Raw genomic sequence first — 10,862 nt, forward strand, 5'->3', positions numbered from 1 at the left:
TCCCCCTTTGTTCCCCCCCCCCCCTTCATAGTACCAGCCCATGCGTAAAGTGTAGGCTCTCCTGTTTTTGTACCCCAGAGTCTCTTTAAGCTCTTTCCGTGTGTTAGTTAAGTTCACTAGTGTTTGGTGTGCCAGAGATTGTTTGTGGGACTGTTCCAATCCAGCTATGCGCATCAGAAGATCCGCTACCGTCTTCTGCCTCTGTTTTTGTGCTGCATATGCCATACATTTCCCTCTCGTGAAGCATTTATGGGCTTCCCAGACATAGGTGGGTGCCGTTTCTGTCGTTGCATTGAAAGCAACGTACTCTTTCAGATCATGTGTTAGTTTCGACAGAACGGACACATCTGTGAGCAGAGATGGATTGAGTCTCCACAAAGTTTGCCGCTGCGTGGCAGGGCCCAGGGATAGAGTCATCATTATTGGGGCGTGGTCCGAGGTAGTCATTAGTCCAAATGTCGAGGTCTGTAGTATAGGCAAGTCCGATTTGGGATATGAAGATGTAGTCGATACGTGTGTATTTCGCGTGCAGGGGTGAAAAGTAGGTGTAATCCCGTCCGTCCGGATGAATGATTCTCCATGCATCACAGAGGTTCAGGGATGCCAGTTTCCTTTTCAAGACTTTGAGAGTCCTATATGGTAATGATGTCTTGCCGTCTGAGGTGTCTAGTAGAGGGTTGAGGGGGGCATTAAAGTCACCCCCCAGAATCAACATACCTTCTGTGAAGTCAGATGGGGTTGTCAAAAAGCTGGTCAGAAACGTTGCATGCCGTGCGTTTGGGACGTATGCCGTCGCCAATGTTACCGGAATATTGTCGGTATCCGACAGATCGAAAGTAATGATCTATGAAACCAAATCGAGAACACCTTTTAGATTTACTCGATGATGAGGTCGCATGGTACACCTTAGGGTAATGGGGGTTCGAGAATTTAGGTATATTCCCTGTGCGGAAGTGGGTCTCCTGAATAAAAGCTACTGACGCCTTAGCTTTCTTAACATCCCCTAGTATGAGTGACCTTTTCTCAGGTATATTGAGGCCCCTGGCGTTCAGTGTCATTACTCTCAGGTCTGTGAGGGATGACATATCGGTCCTAATGAGGGTGCTGGGACAGAGATCAAAGCGGCGCTGTTATGCAGCAAGGTTCTGTTTTAATGGATGTGTACTGGGAAGTGGCGTTTACCGTTGTGAAAGTGATGGGGTGGGTTTCACTCTCTCCGTCAACGGGACTTTGCAATTTGCAGTAATGGGGCGGTATCTATGTGGTGTTATCCAAGGAAGATAGGGAAAGGGGGTGGGTAGGCAAGACTAATCAACAAATAAATAAAACCCTCCCTTCTCTTTACCAACTACTCGGGCGTTATTCCGCGTTCCGAGGTGGAAGTTCAAAGAATAAGGAGTTTACTTAGGGGGCAACCTAAAACGTGTGTGGTAACTAGTACCACCCACTATGGCCTCACTCTGGGGGAGTGTGTTTGGTTCTGTGGTATAAGACGGTTACAGCTAACTCCGATCAGGTGTCTCACAGGTTCCCGAGGGTCTCGCCAGTACCTGTTTAAATCCTGCTACAGGTGAAACTCGAATAATTAGAATATCGTGCAAAGTTCATTTATTTCACTAATGCAACTTAAAAGGTGAAACTAATATATGAGATAGACTCATTACATGCAAAGCAAGATAATTCAAGCTGTAATTTGTCATAATTGTGATGATTATGGCTTACAGCTCATGAAAACCCCAAGAACCCCAAATCCACAACCTCAAAAAAGTAGATTATTACATGCAATCAATAAAACAAGGATTGTACATAGAACAATATCGGACCTCTGAAAAGTACAAGCATGCATATGTACTCAGTACTTGGTTTGGGCCCCTTTTGCAGCACTTACGGCAATTACTTTTGCACGATATTCTAATTATTCGAGTTTCACCTGTATATCGCGTGTGGATATGTGTTTGTGACATGGGGGAAGTTTTGTCGCACTAGGACTGTCTACCTATCAATAGGAGCACCCTATGTATCTAACAACTGGGAGATATCCTAGATGTGGATCAGACCTCCAAATATCGAACCTTTCAAACTCTTGGCGTTTTGTGCTACCGCCTTTGCGGTATGCGACACCTAACTTTCCCAAACATGAGCAACATGTTGTAAGTACTAGTTACTAACCACAGTGAAGACATTTGTGTAATACTTTACATGGCCGGTCCGCTCCAGCCAGTGGGCCCCCAAACCGTCACCGTTCAACCTCTCCTCTCCCATGTCTGGCGACCTGATTGTAGGTTCAGGCGCTGGCCGGCCAGGTAGGAACCTATAACAGCAAAACCATGCCCACATGTTCCCAGAAAGAGTCCACGCAGAATGGTTCGGTAAATCTCCCGTTAAGGGGTCTTAGGACTCAACCAGGGTAAGTGTTAGTGGAAGTGGTGATGCGTGTCCAGTTGTTACCAGGATAGTTCTGAAGAAGTGTCCGCAGACTGTGAGGTGCTGTGCTAGAGAACGGGGTCAACTTTGTGCGGGATCAGCGACGGGTATGTCCACCATCTCGCTCCGCCGTTGGGCTTAACTGGCGGTCGTCACGGTAGAAGAGCTCCTTGGGTGTCCGCCGCCGTTGATCGTACTTGATAGTTCCAGGGCTTTTCCGTGGGTCTGTCTCCGGAGGAGATCTTTCTCTTCGTCGGCTTGGCCTCTCAGCTACGTCAGGCATCCTGAGATCTTCATACCAATCTGGTACTGAAATGGGCGGTATGCCCAAATGATTACAGAATTCCTGTTTCTTCGGGTAAGCGCAGTGTGACAGCACGCCCGCGATATATTGCAGACAGGCAGAATGGGAATTTCCACCTATACGAGATGCTGTGGTTGCGCAGGTGGTCTAGTAACGGGCGCAATGCCCTTCTTTGTTGTAGGGTGATATTGGATAAGTCTTTTGAATGAGTTTCACCTCAGAGCCTTCATATTTGATCACATATTTGGCCCGGGCCCGTTGCAAAATTTCCTCCCTTTAGCGGGAAGTTTTGTAGGCAGCAGATTATATCCCTCGGTACATCATCTTGCAGATTTCGGGGCCGCAGCGCTCTGTAGGCTCTCACAAAATCGATGGGGGACTCGGGCAGTCTAGTAGGTCGTTTGAAAATGGCTGCCAGGGCCGTCTTGAAGAATTCCGGCAAAACCGTCTCGGGGACCCCACGGACTCGTATGTTTGCGCGCCGACCTGCTATTATCCATGTCTTCCATATGTGGACGCATATCGATCATCGAACGAGTAGTAGTGTCTTGGTGTAGCTCTAGGAAATGTATGGCGGCATCCCTCTTAGCCCCGGCCTGTTCCTCCGCCTGCATCCTGCGGCCTATATCTTGGATGTCCTGTTTGAGTTCGGAGACTGTTGAACTCAGTGCACTCTTGATATCACCAGATAGAAAGGTAAGATCTGACCTGGTAGGCAGTAGTTGTATGCAGGAGGACAACGAGCCCGGGTCCATGAAGGCCGGAGGCTCCGCCGAGTCTCCACATGTTGCGGGCGGGTTGCTCGTGGTCGGCGCCATATTGGAAGAGTGGGCGGCCGTGGTCTCTGAGCGTTGTGTACGGAACATCTCGGGGGAACTGGCGGCTCAGTTGGGTCCCCTCAGATCCTGGAGATATGGACCTGCCGTCTTGTCGTCCTATCTTCCCCATTGCTGTCCTGAATAGGATGCTGTAGCGTTGCTCGGGAGCTCTGGAGTTAAGCGTCCATCTTCATCAGCAGTTAGCCACGCCCCCATCTATCACTTTTTGAGAGGTAGTGGGCTCAAAGGAAACTCGGGAAGACTGAGTTCAAAGAAACTTTGAAAACGCTGGACTGGGGTTTGCTACAAATGCATCTAGACAAATCCCAAACCTTTGGACAGATGAGACAAAACTGGAGCTTTTTGGCAAGTAACATCTGTTCTATGTTCAGACAAAAAAGGATTTTTTCAAAGGAACACTATTGTGAAACAAAGGAGGTTTGGTTATAATTACGGGTTGCTTTGCTGCATCTGGCACGGGATGCTCTGAATCTGTGCAGGGCACAATGAAATCTCAGAACTATTAAGGAGTTCAGGAGTTGAAGTCGATGGCACCGCAGCCACACCCCGACCCCCCCAGTGCCTGGATCTGAAAAAAGTGCTTGCAGCATTTTTTTTTTCTTTTTTTTTTTTTTTTTTTTTTTTTTTTTTCTTTTTTTTTTTTTTTTTCTTTTTTTTTTTTTTTTTCTTTTTTTTTTTTTTTTTCTTTTTTTTTTTTTTTTTAGATCGCACTGGATTGGAATGCAGGCACTGATGTGTCACACGTTCTGGTGTGTGGCTGTGGTGCCATTGATTTCAATGCCCTGCCACGCACACCCCAACCAGGATGCGATAGGGCGTTTCAGCAGCTGAGCTCTGGAATGCTCTGTTTATGGTGTGAACAAGCCCTAAAAACTGAGATGGCTAAAGCAGTTTGTTCAAGTAGAGTGGGTCAAACTTTCTGTTGGCAGGTGCAAAAGTCTCCCTGAGAGCTACAGAAATGGCTTTTTTTCAGTGATTGCCTGTTGTGTGTAACAAAATATTAGGGTCTCATTGTTTTGTCTATGCCATTTCCATTTGTTCTAAATTTTTTGTTGAATGAAAAAGCAGTGATTTTTATTAAATCTGGAATAAATAATGCATTACAATCACTTTTGTCGAGTTATTTCAGAGAATCATTTTTGTGGAAGGGTTCTTACAAATTTGTCCATGTCTGTAAATGTATTTCATTTGCAATTTAAGATGCCTGGCACAGTTTCCCCTTTTTATATATGCATTCATAATAATGCTAAACTGTCTTTTTAAAAAGATCCTCTCATGAGAGAAATACAGAGGTTGCTATTGCTGACCGCCTTACAAGAATAGCTCTATGGCTGTCAAGCTGTTTCTTTTGGCATTAGCTCTTCCAGATTCGCTGACTTGGAGTAAGTTTGTAGATGTGACTTCATTTTTTTGGGTCACTAACTAGTCATAACACTGAATATCAGCAGAACAGCCAGCAGCTTATATTTTCAGAAGGTGGTCAGTAATGGCAGCGTACATACTTTTTCTTATGACTGGTATGGATTTTAATTGCATATGATTTGGCCTTAAAACATTTCTAAGGGCCAGTTTACACCATATGCAGTTGTGATGCAGTCCGTTTATTTGACTGCTGCAGTCAAAATACATCACAATGCTTTCCTATGGTCGGTCTTGTGCCTGCAATGGTGTGAATTAAAGGAGAACTATGAGATGAGTGATTTCCACTCACCTCATAGTTCTAAGCCGAACTGTGACAATGAGACTGTCACAGGTCGGCTCAGTAGATCGGGAGGTGAGGGAACACATACCGGGTTCCCTCACCTCTCGATCCTGTCACGGCTCTCTGCCGTGACAGGGGGAGTGGCTGGATTCCCCTCTCCCCGCTCCGATCTGCCAGCGCTGACTGGCGGAATGGACGGGGGAGGGGGCGGGTACAGCTGGCTCTGCCTCTAGATAGGCAGAGCCAGCTGTCACTCACGCAGCTGGGCGGATCCCGTCATCTAAGTCGGGATCCGCTCCAGGTGCGGCGTCTCAGTATACCGCGAGCTGTAGCTTTCGGTATACTGAGCTTAGGGTAACGGGAGGACGCTAGTTTGTGTCCTCCCTTTACCCTAAGGAGAACTATGGGGGGAAAAACTGACCCCATAGTTCTCCTTTTAAGCACAAGAAAGCCCATAGAAAAGCATTGTGATGTATTTTGACTGCAGCAGTCAAACGGACTGCATCACAACTGCATATGGTGTGAACTGGCCCTTAGGTAACAACATTGCTGAAATGTTGTCACCTTATGATGCTTGTAGGTCCCTGTGTTAGTCGTTAATCCCAGTGGAGGCCCTTGGATCCAAAGTGATCTTGGGTGGTGGTCAGTGTGACAATAAGGGGGTCTGAGTCTGAATATTAAAAATAGAATGTGTTTGTGCCCCAGCTCAGAGCACCTGCAGTCCTTCATTTAGTGATGTGACAAGCCCCCCCCACATTCCACAAAGAGATGCTCTGGCTGTGATCTTTTATTGCCCAGTCCGAGGGAAATTCAAACACATCTCTGCTAAGCCGTTTATGGCTGTCGTAAAAGGGCATGGCACCAGGCCCTCCATATATTAGAATTGGACAGTTTATATCAACAATCAGGTCTGGAGAGAATTGACCTAGGTGACCCTCGCATTCTCTCTAAAAGTCATAAAACCTGGTTGAAAATCAAGTTACATTTTATTAATTTGGAATTTGGGCGGTGATAGGTAAAATAAAGGTTCATCCTCCGCCTGCGTTCCCGCCCCAGTCCGGCCTAGGGGCTAGCTTCGGGACACCCCCCAAAAGGGTCTTATAAAATACTCTGTGTTGGTAACATACTCTTGTTTTAAACATCATCGAGGAACTAGAAGTCTGAACATCGCAGAAGAGTTCCCCTTTAATCTTTGGACATTATCTGCTGGAAGTCGGCTTGAAGGAGAGTCCGGCAGACTTCCACTTTTCTTCTTGAACTCTGAACTCTGTCAGAACTCACAATTCCAGGACTGTTGAGTATTCTTCTTTTATTCCCTTTTATTTTGCTGTTGTATATATATTGTGTCTCTTTTTATTAAATCTTTTTCTGTATATTTTCTGCACCGTTTCTTTTATCAAAGGACGATATTAAAAATCGTTAAGCTTATCTCTACGCTCTAAATACGAACTTAAAGTATCCTTGCTCTTTGAAAGTCAGGAGAGGCTTTTTTTTTAAATAAAGTTGCGAAATAAAGGCTAATAAGTGCAGTGCTTACATAAATTGTGTGCAAGCATTGGAGGCTCAAACGTCAAAGGTGTTTTAGACGCAGATCCTTGGTGTGCTGGTGTCATATTGCACTTCTAGGATTGGAGGCTGTTCTCTGTGTATCAGTCATGCCCCTGGCAGAGCTTTGAACTAGTTTACCACCTCCACTAGTTTTTTTTAAAGCTAAACTCCAGACACCTAGATCTTAAAGTATTTGTATATGAGCTGTTTTATCTGCCAAATGATTTTGTATTTGCCCATGCAGTCCTGATATTTACATAGCCCTGCCATACTGTTCATTTAGCCTGTTGGCCTAATGTTTTTCTGCTGCAGTTGAAGGTATAAGGCTATGTTTCCTACTTGCTTCCAACCTGTGATTGGACAGTGAAGCAGCAGCTAAGACCCCTACGCACAGTACTCTCTCCTGTTCCTTGACAGCATATGTGCATGCAGTGTACTTGTTTGATTCCTATTGCTGCCCCTCACTCCCTGAGAGCTGCTGTAGATGAAATTGCAGAGCGTTGATACCAAAGCAAATTCAGGTACTTTATACATTTTCCTTTTAAAAAGCATGTTCTTGTTTCAATAAATAACTGCATTAATTGGTGTGTTTTTGTAAAGCTTTGATACTCAAGCCCAGGCAGAAGCATAGACTATGCAGATTTAAGGCAAACCCCCAGTTAAAAGTTCTTTAGAACTTTTAAAGAAGAAGAGAGGAAGTAGTGGTTATAGCTAGGTTTAGTTTCTTGTTACAAGCCACATAGGAAAGATTGCATCGTCCCACACAATTCTGAATGTTACAAATACTGAACAAGACCACATCTGCTAGCAGAAGGCAGCATGGTGGATCATGTGGATGCATTGAGCACTTCCCTGCTTCTTAAATCTCCAGTGCATTATGCACCATCCAGACCCTTCTGAACACAGATCAACCTAACCCTACCAAAAAATTTTGGTCCAGTTTTTGCCCTTCCTAAGATTCACATCATAAGATGTCCAGATGCTAAACTTTCACCTGTAGTGAACCCATCTGGTAATCTGTTTTCTACTAAGAAACCTAAGCATCAGGTACAGATACAACCATCAACAGTAATGCTGAAAGAGCACCTATGGTGGTAAACCAAAGCCTAAAAGAACAAATGTCAGTACTTGGAAGGTACATGATCCACAGAGAGCATATTAACAAAGGTCTCACAGGGTTCGATGATCCCCAACCCCCCCCCCCAGAGAACTACAGGGCTGGGAGGTCAACACCAAAGTTGAAACTTCACCTTACCATGTAAATCCAGATGAGATTTACCAGAGCTTTTGAAGTCCATTTCAACTTCTGAAGGAATGCCCACATCTAAAAGCCTTTAACAACTTGTATTCTGCCCATGGTGTAAACCTAGTAGTAGCAAAATTGCCTTAACATATTAAGGAGAAATGAGCAAGAACTACTACAGTCTTCTCAATGAGAAGTCACATAGTCCCAAAAAAGTGTGTTTAAGAAACAACACTTTGAAGAATGCAAGGAAACCAAGAATCCCATCTGCTACAGATGTGCATCTTCAGAGCACGCTACCAGAGATTGCAAGGTTGCTGTCAAGTGTTCTGAGTGCCATCACAATCTATTCTAGATTTTTAGAACAATCACTCGCTAACAAGCCTATAGTTCTTTGGGATTTTTTGAATGTGAGAGATGCTTCTTGAATAGGGCCTAATTATTTGGTGCAATCCATACAAGGAGTTGTAGGTTTTCATCTGAATGCAGCAATCTACTAAATAACAAAGGATATCCACGGCTGAAGATGGATATGACTAGCCTCATCTGGAGCCCTTTGATTGCAGTGGTCCCAGCCATGCTAATTGTGCTCAGGAACTAGATGCAAGATTTTTGTAAGACCAGTGTGTTAAAAGGGCATACTCCTTACTTCAGGCAATGTCCTTGACACCATTATGCGAAGGAGTGCCCTAATGTGAACATGGAGGTACACTATGAGAAGCAAAATTACATCTGTACTAGAAATGGGTATGGCAGAAGCTTGGTGAAGGGATTTCACACCTCTACTAAAGAGCTCCTTCTATTAAAGACAACAAGTTAATCATGCTCATAAACAAGGAGTTCTACAAAGACAATTCCAGTAATAGGGTAGCCCTCTATTGCCTTTTAGTGTATTGCCTTTTTGCAAGAGTAGTCCTTCTGAACAAGCCATAGCAAGCTTCGCCATATGAAAATATCACTTAAAAATAAAAGGGGCATGGGAGAATCCTTTTTTGTAGCATTAATTCAATAAAATTAAAACTCTAGTGAAGTGACTTTTATTTCTGAAGAATATTGGTGAATGCTGGTTTCTTCTATTGTTTGTAGTTAACAGTCAAAACATGCTGGCACAAGTCAGGGTGACATTAACTTGATTCTCAATACTAAGAAATCGCTCTAAAAAATGTGTCTCTGTTCATGAGAATTACACAGATTACCTTGGATCCCTATGGCATTGTCATCATTTATGTCAAGACAGTTAATGAGGATTTATCCAATCCACTTCATTCTGTACCACTGCATTGTGACTATAGACACCTCCATCTTCCAAGTCTCTGATACTAAAAAAACCTCTTCTCTAAAAGAGTGAACAGCATATGACCCAAGGGATTCTGACCCCAGTTAATCTACAATGAAAAGCTATACCTGGACAACTACTGAAAGGAAAATTAGACTGAGCTGCTCCACTTCTCCACACATGTCAAACTGCACAATGGAACTGATATTACCAGCTCATGTACTGTGTACACAATGAATCCAAATTCCTGTCTATAACAAGCGGTTACTGGGAACTTGCTTCTCTATCTGGCTAGTATAGGCTACCAGACTTGGACTGCTGCTTTAACACAGCAACAGTGGCCCAGCTCTCACGTGGTCTGACATGGCTCCTGAATACTGCTCTAACCAACAGCATGGTCTCTCCTTGTTTAGGAGGACATGTTGGACAAATGGGCTGCTGTACTGTGTGTGAAAGCAGTGGTCCATCTTTCCTATGTGTTTCCAGCACAGGGTCTTCAATCCTTGCTGCAACACTTGGCAGTCCTGAAGACTGATTAAATTACACCTGAGTACACTGCATGGGTTGGCACGAATCTTCCTAGTAGGGTAATGGTCAGCAGTTCTAAAGCAAGAGCTACAAGTACAGGTTTTGGGTAACATTTAAAGGAACAGTACAAACATTTATACAGTTATTTTATGGTAAGTGTTTTTTGTTTTTTTCCTGGGGGATAGACATGTTAGGTGTGTCGTAAATTAAAAAAAACTAAAAAATGAATGGGAAAGACTGAGCCAGTGAAACACCTGATGTTTCCTACCTCCCTGTTTACTAGCTGCACACTGGGGGCGGAAGGGGAAGTGGTGTTGAGGAAGATTACTTTTCTGTGTGCTTGTGAAGGGCTTTAGGCACTCGTATATTTTTAGAAAATCCTGTTATTTCGGATGGAAATCCGTATTCCATAAGTATGAATGGCACAGCATATAAAATACATTCAAAAATACAATATAGCAAATGAAAAATGCAGTGTCTAAATAGACATGGGAGCAGTGTTTTATCTGCATTCTAGTTGTCCAGTTTTTCTACCCGATACAAAAACTGCTCTCCCCCAATTTGGGGTCCTCACAGGAGTGACACATTTTAGCAGCTAAAATATTTTCTTTTCAAGATAAGGCTTTATACTTGAAAAATTGCATTTCAAAGTGTATCTAAACTCGATGTAATACATTGCAGCTTACCAGTCCATAGATGTGGCTGCATTTATTTATTTTTTTGTATGGTCTTATCAGTACCCACTCAATTGACCAGTGCTCTACTTGTATGTTACACAAATCAGATTCCACGTATCAAGTCAGTGATGCAATGTATTCCCATTGACATAACATAACTTTAAGAGAAGTTAACATTTGTTTAGCTGCTCTTTTCTGAAAACTCCTGGATTGAAAAATCTTAACTTTGTTCTCCCTTGCTATGCAATGTTTGAGGGTGCTGGCTGAAAAAGAGGGTGCAAACTATTAATATGCAATATTTCCTATATGCTTAATAAAAAA

General features: G+C 43.7%; 1 protein-coding gene across 1 annotated transcript in view; it reads left to right on the forward strand.

The window, feature by feature from the left end:
- Window positions 1-10,862, forward strand: part of LOC108802412 (MOB kinase activator 3A) — a 29,371-nt gene that overhangs the window by 16,161 nt on the left and 2,348 nt on the right. The window lies entirely within an intron of this gene.

This window comes from Nanorana parkeri, unplaced genomic scaffold (genome assembly GCF_000935625.1).
Source record: "Nanorana parkeri isolate BGI_ZX_2015 unplaced genomic scaffold, ASM93562v1 scaffold2848, whole genome shotgun sequence".
In the NCBI taxonomy this organism is placed as follows: Eukaryota; Metazoa; Chordata; class Amphibia; order Anura; family Dicroglossidae; genus Nanorana; species Nanorana parkeri.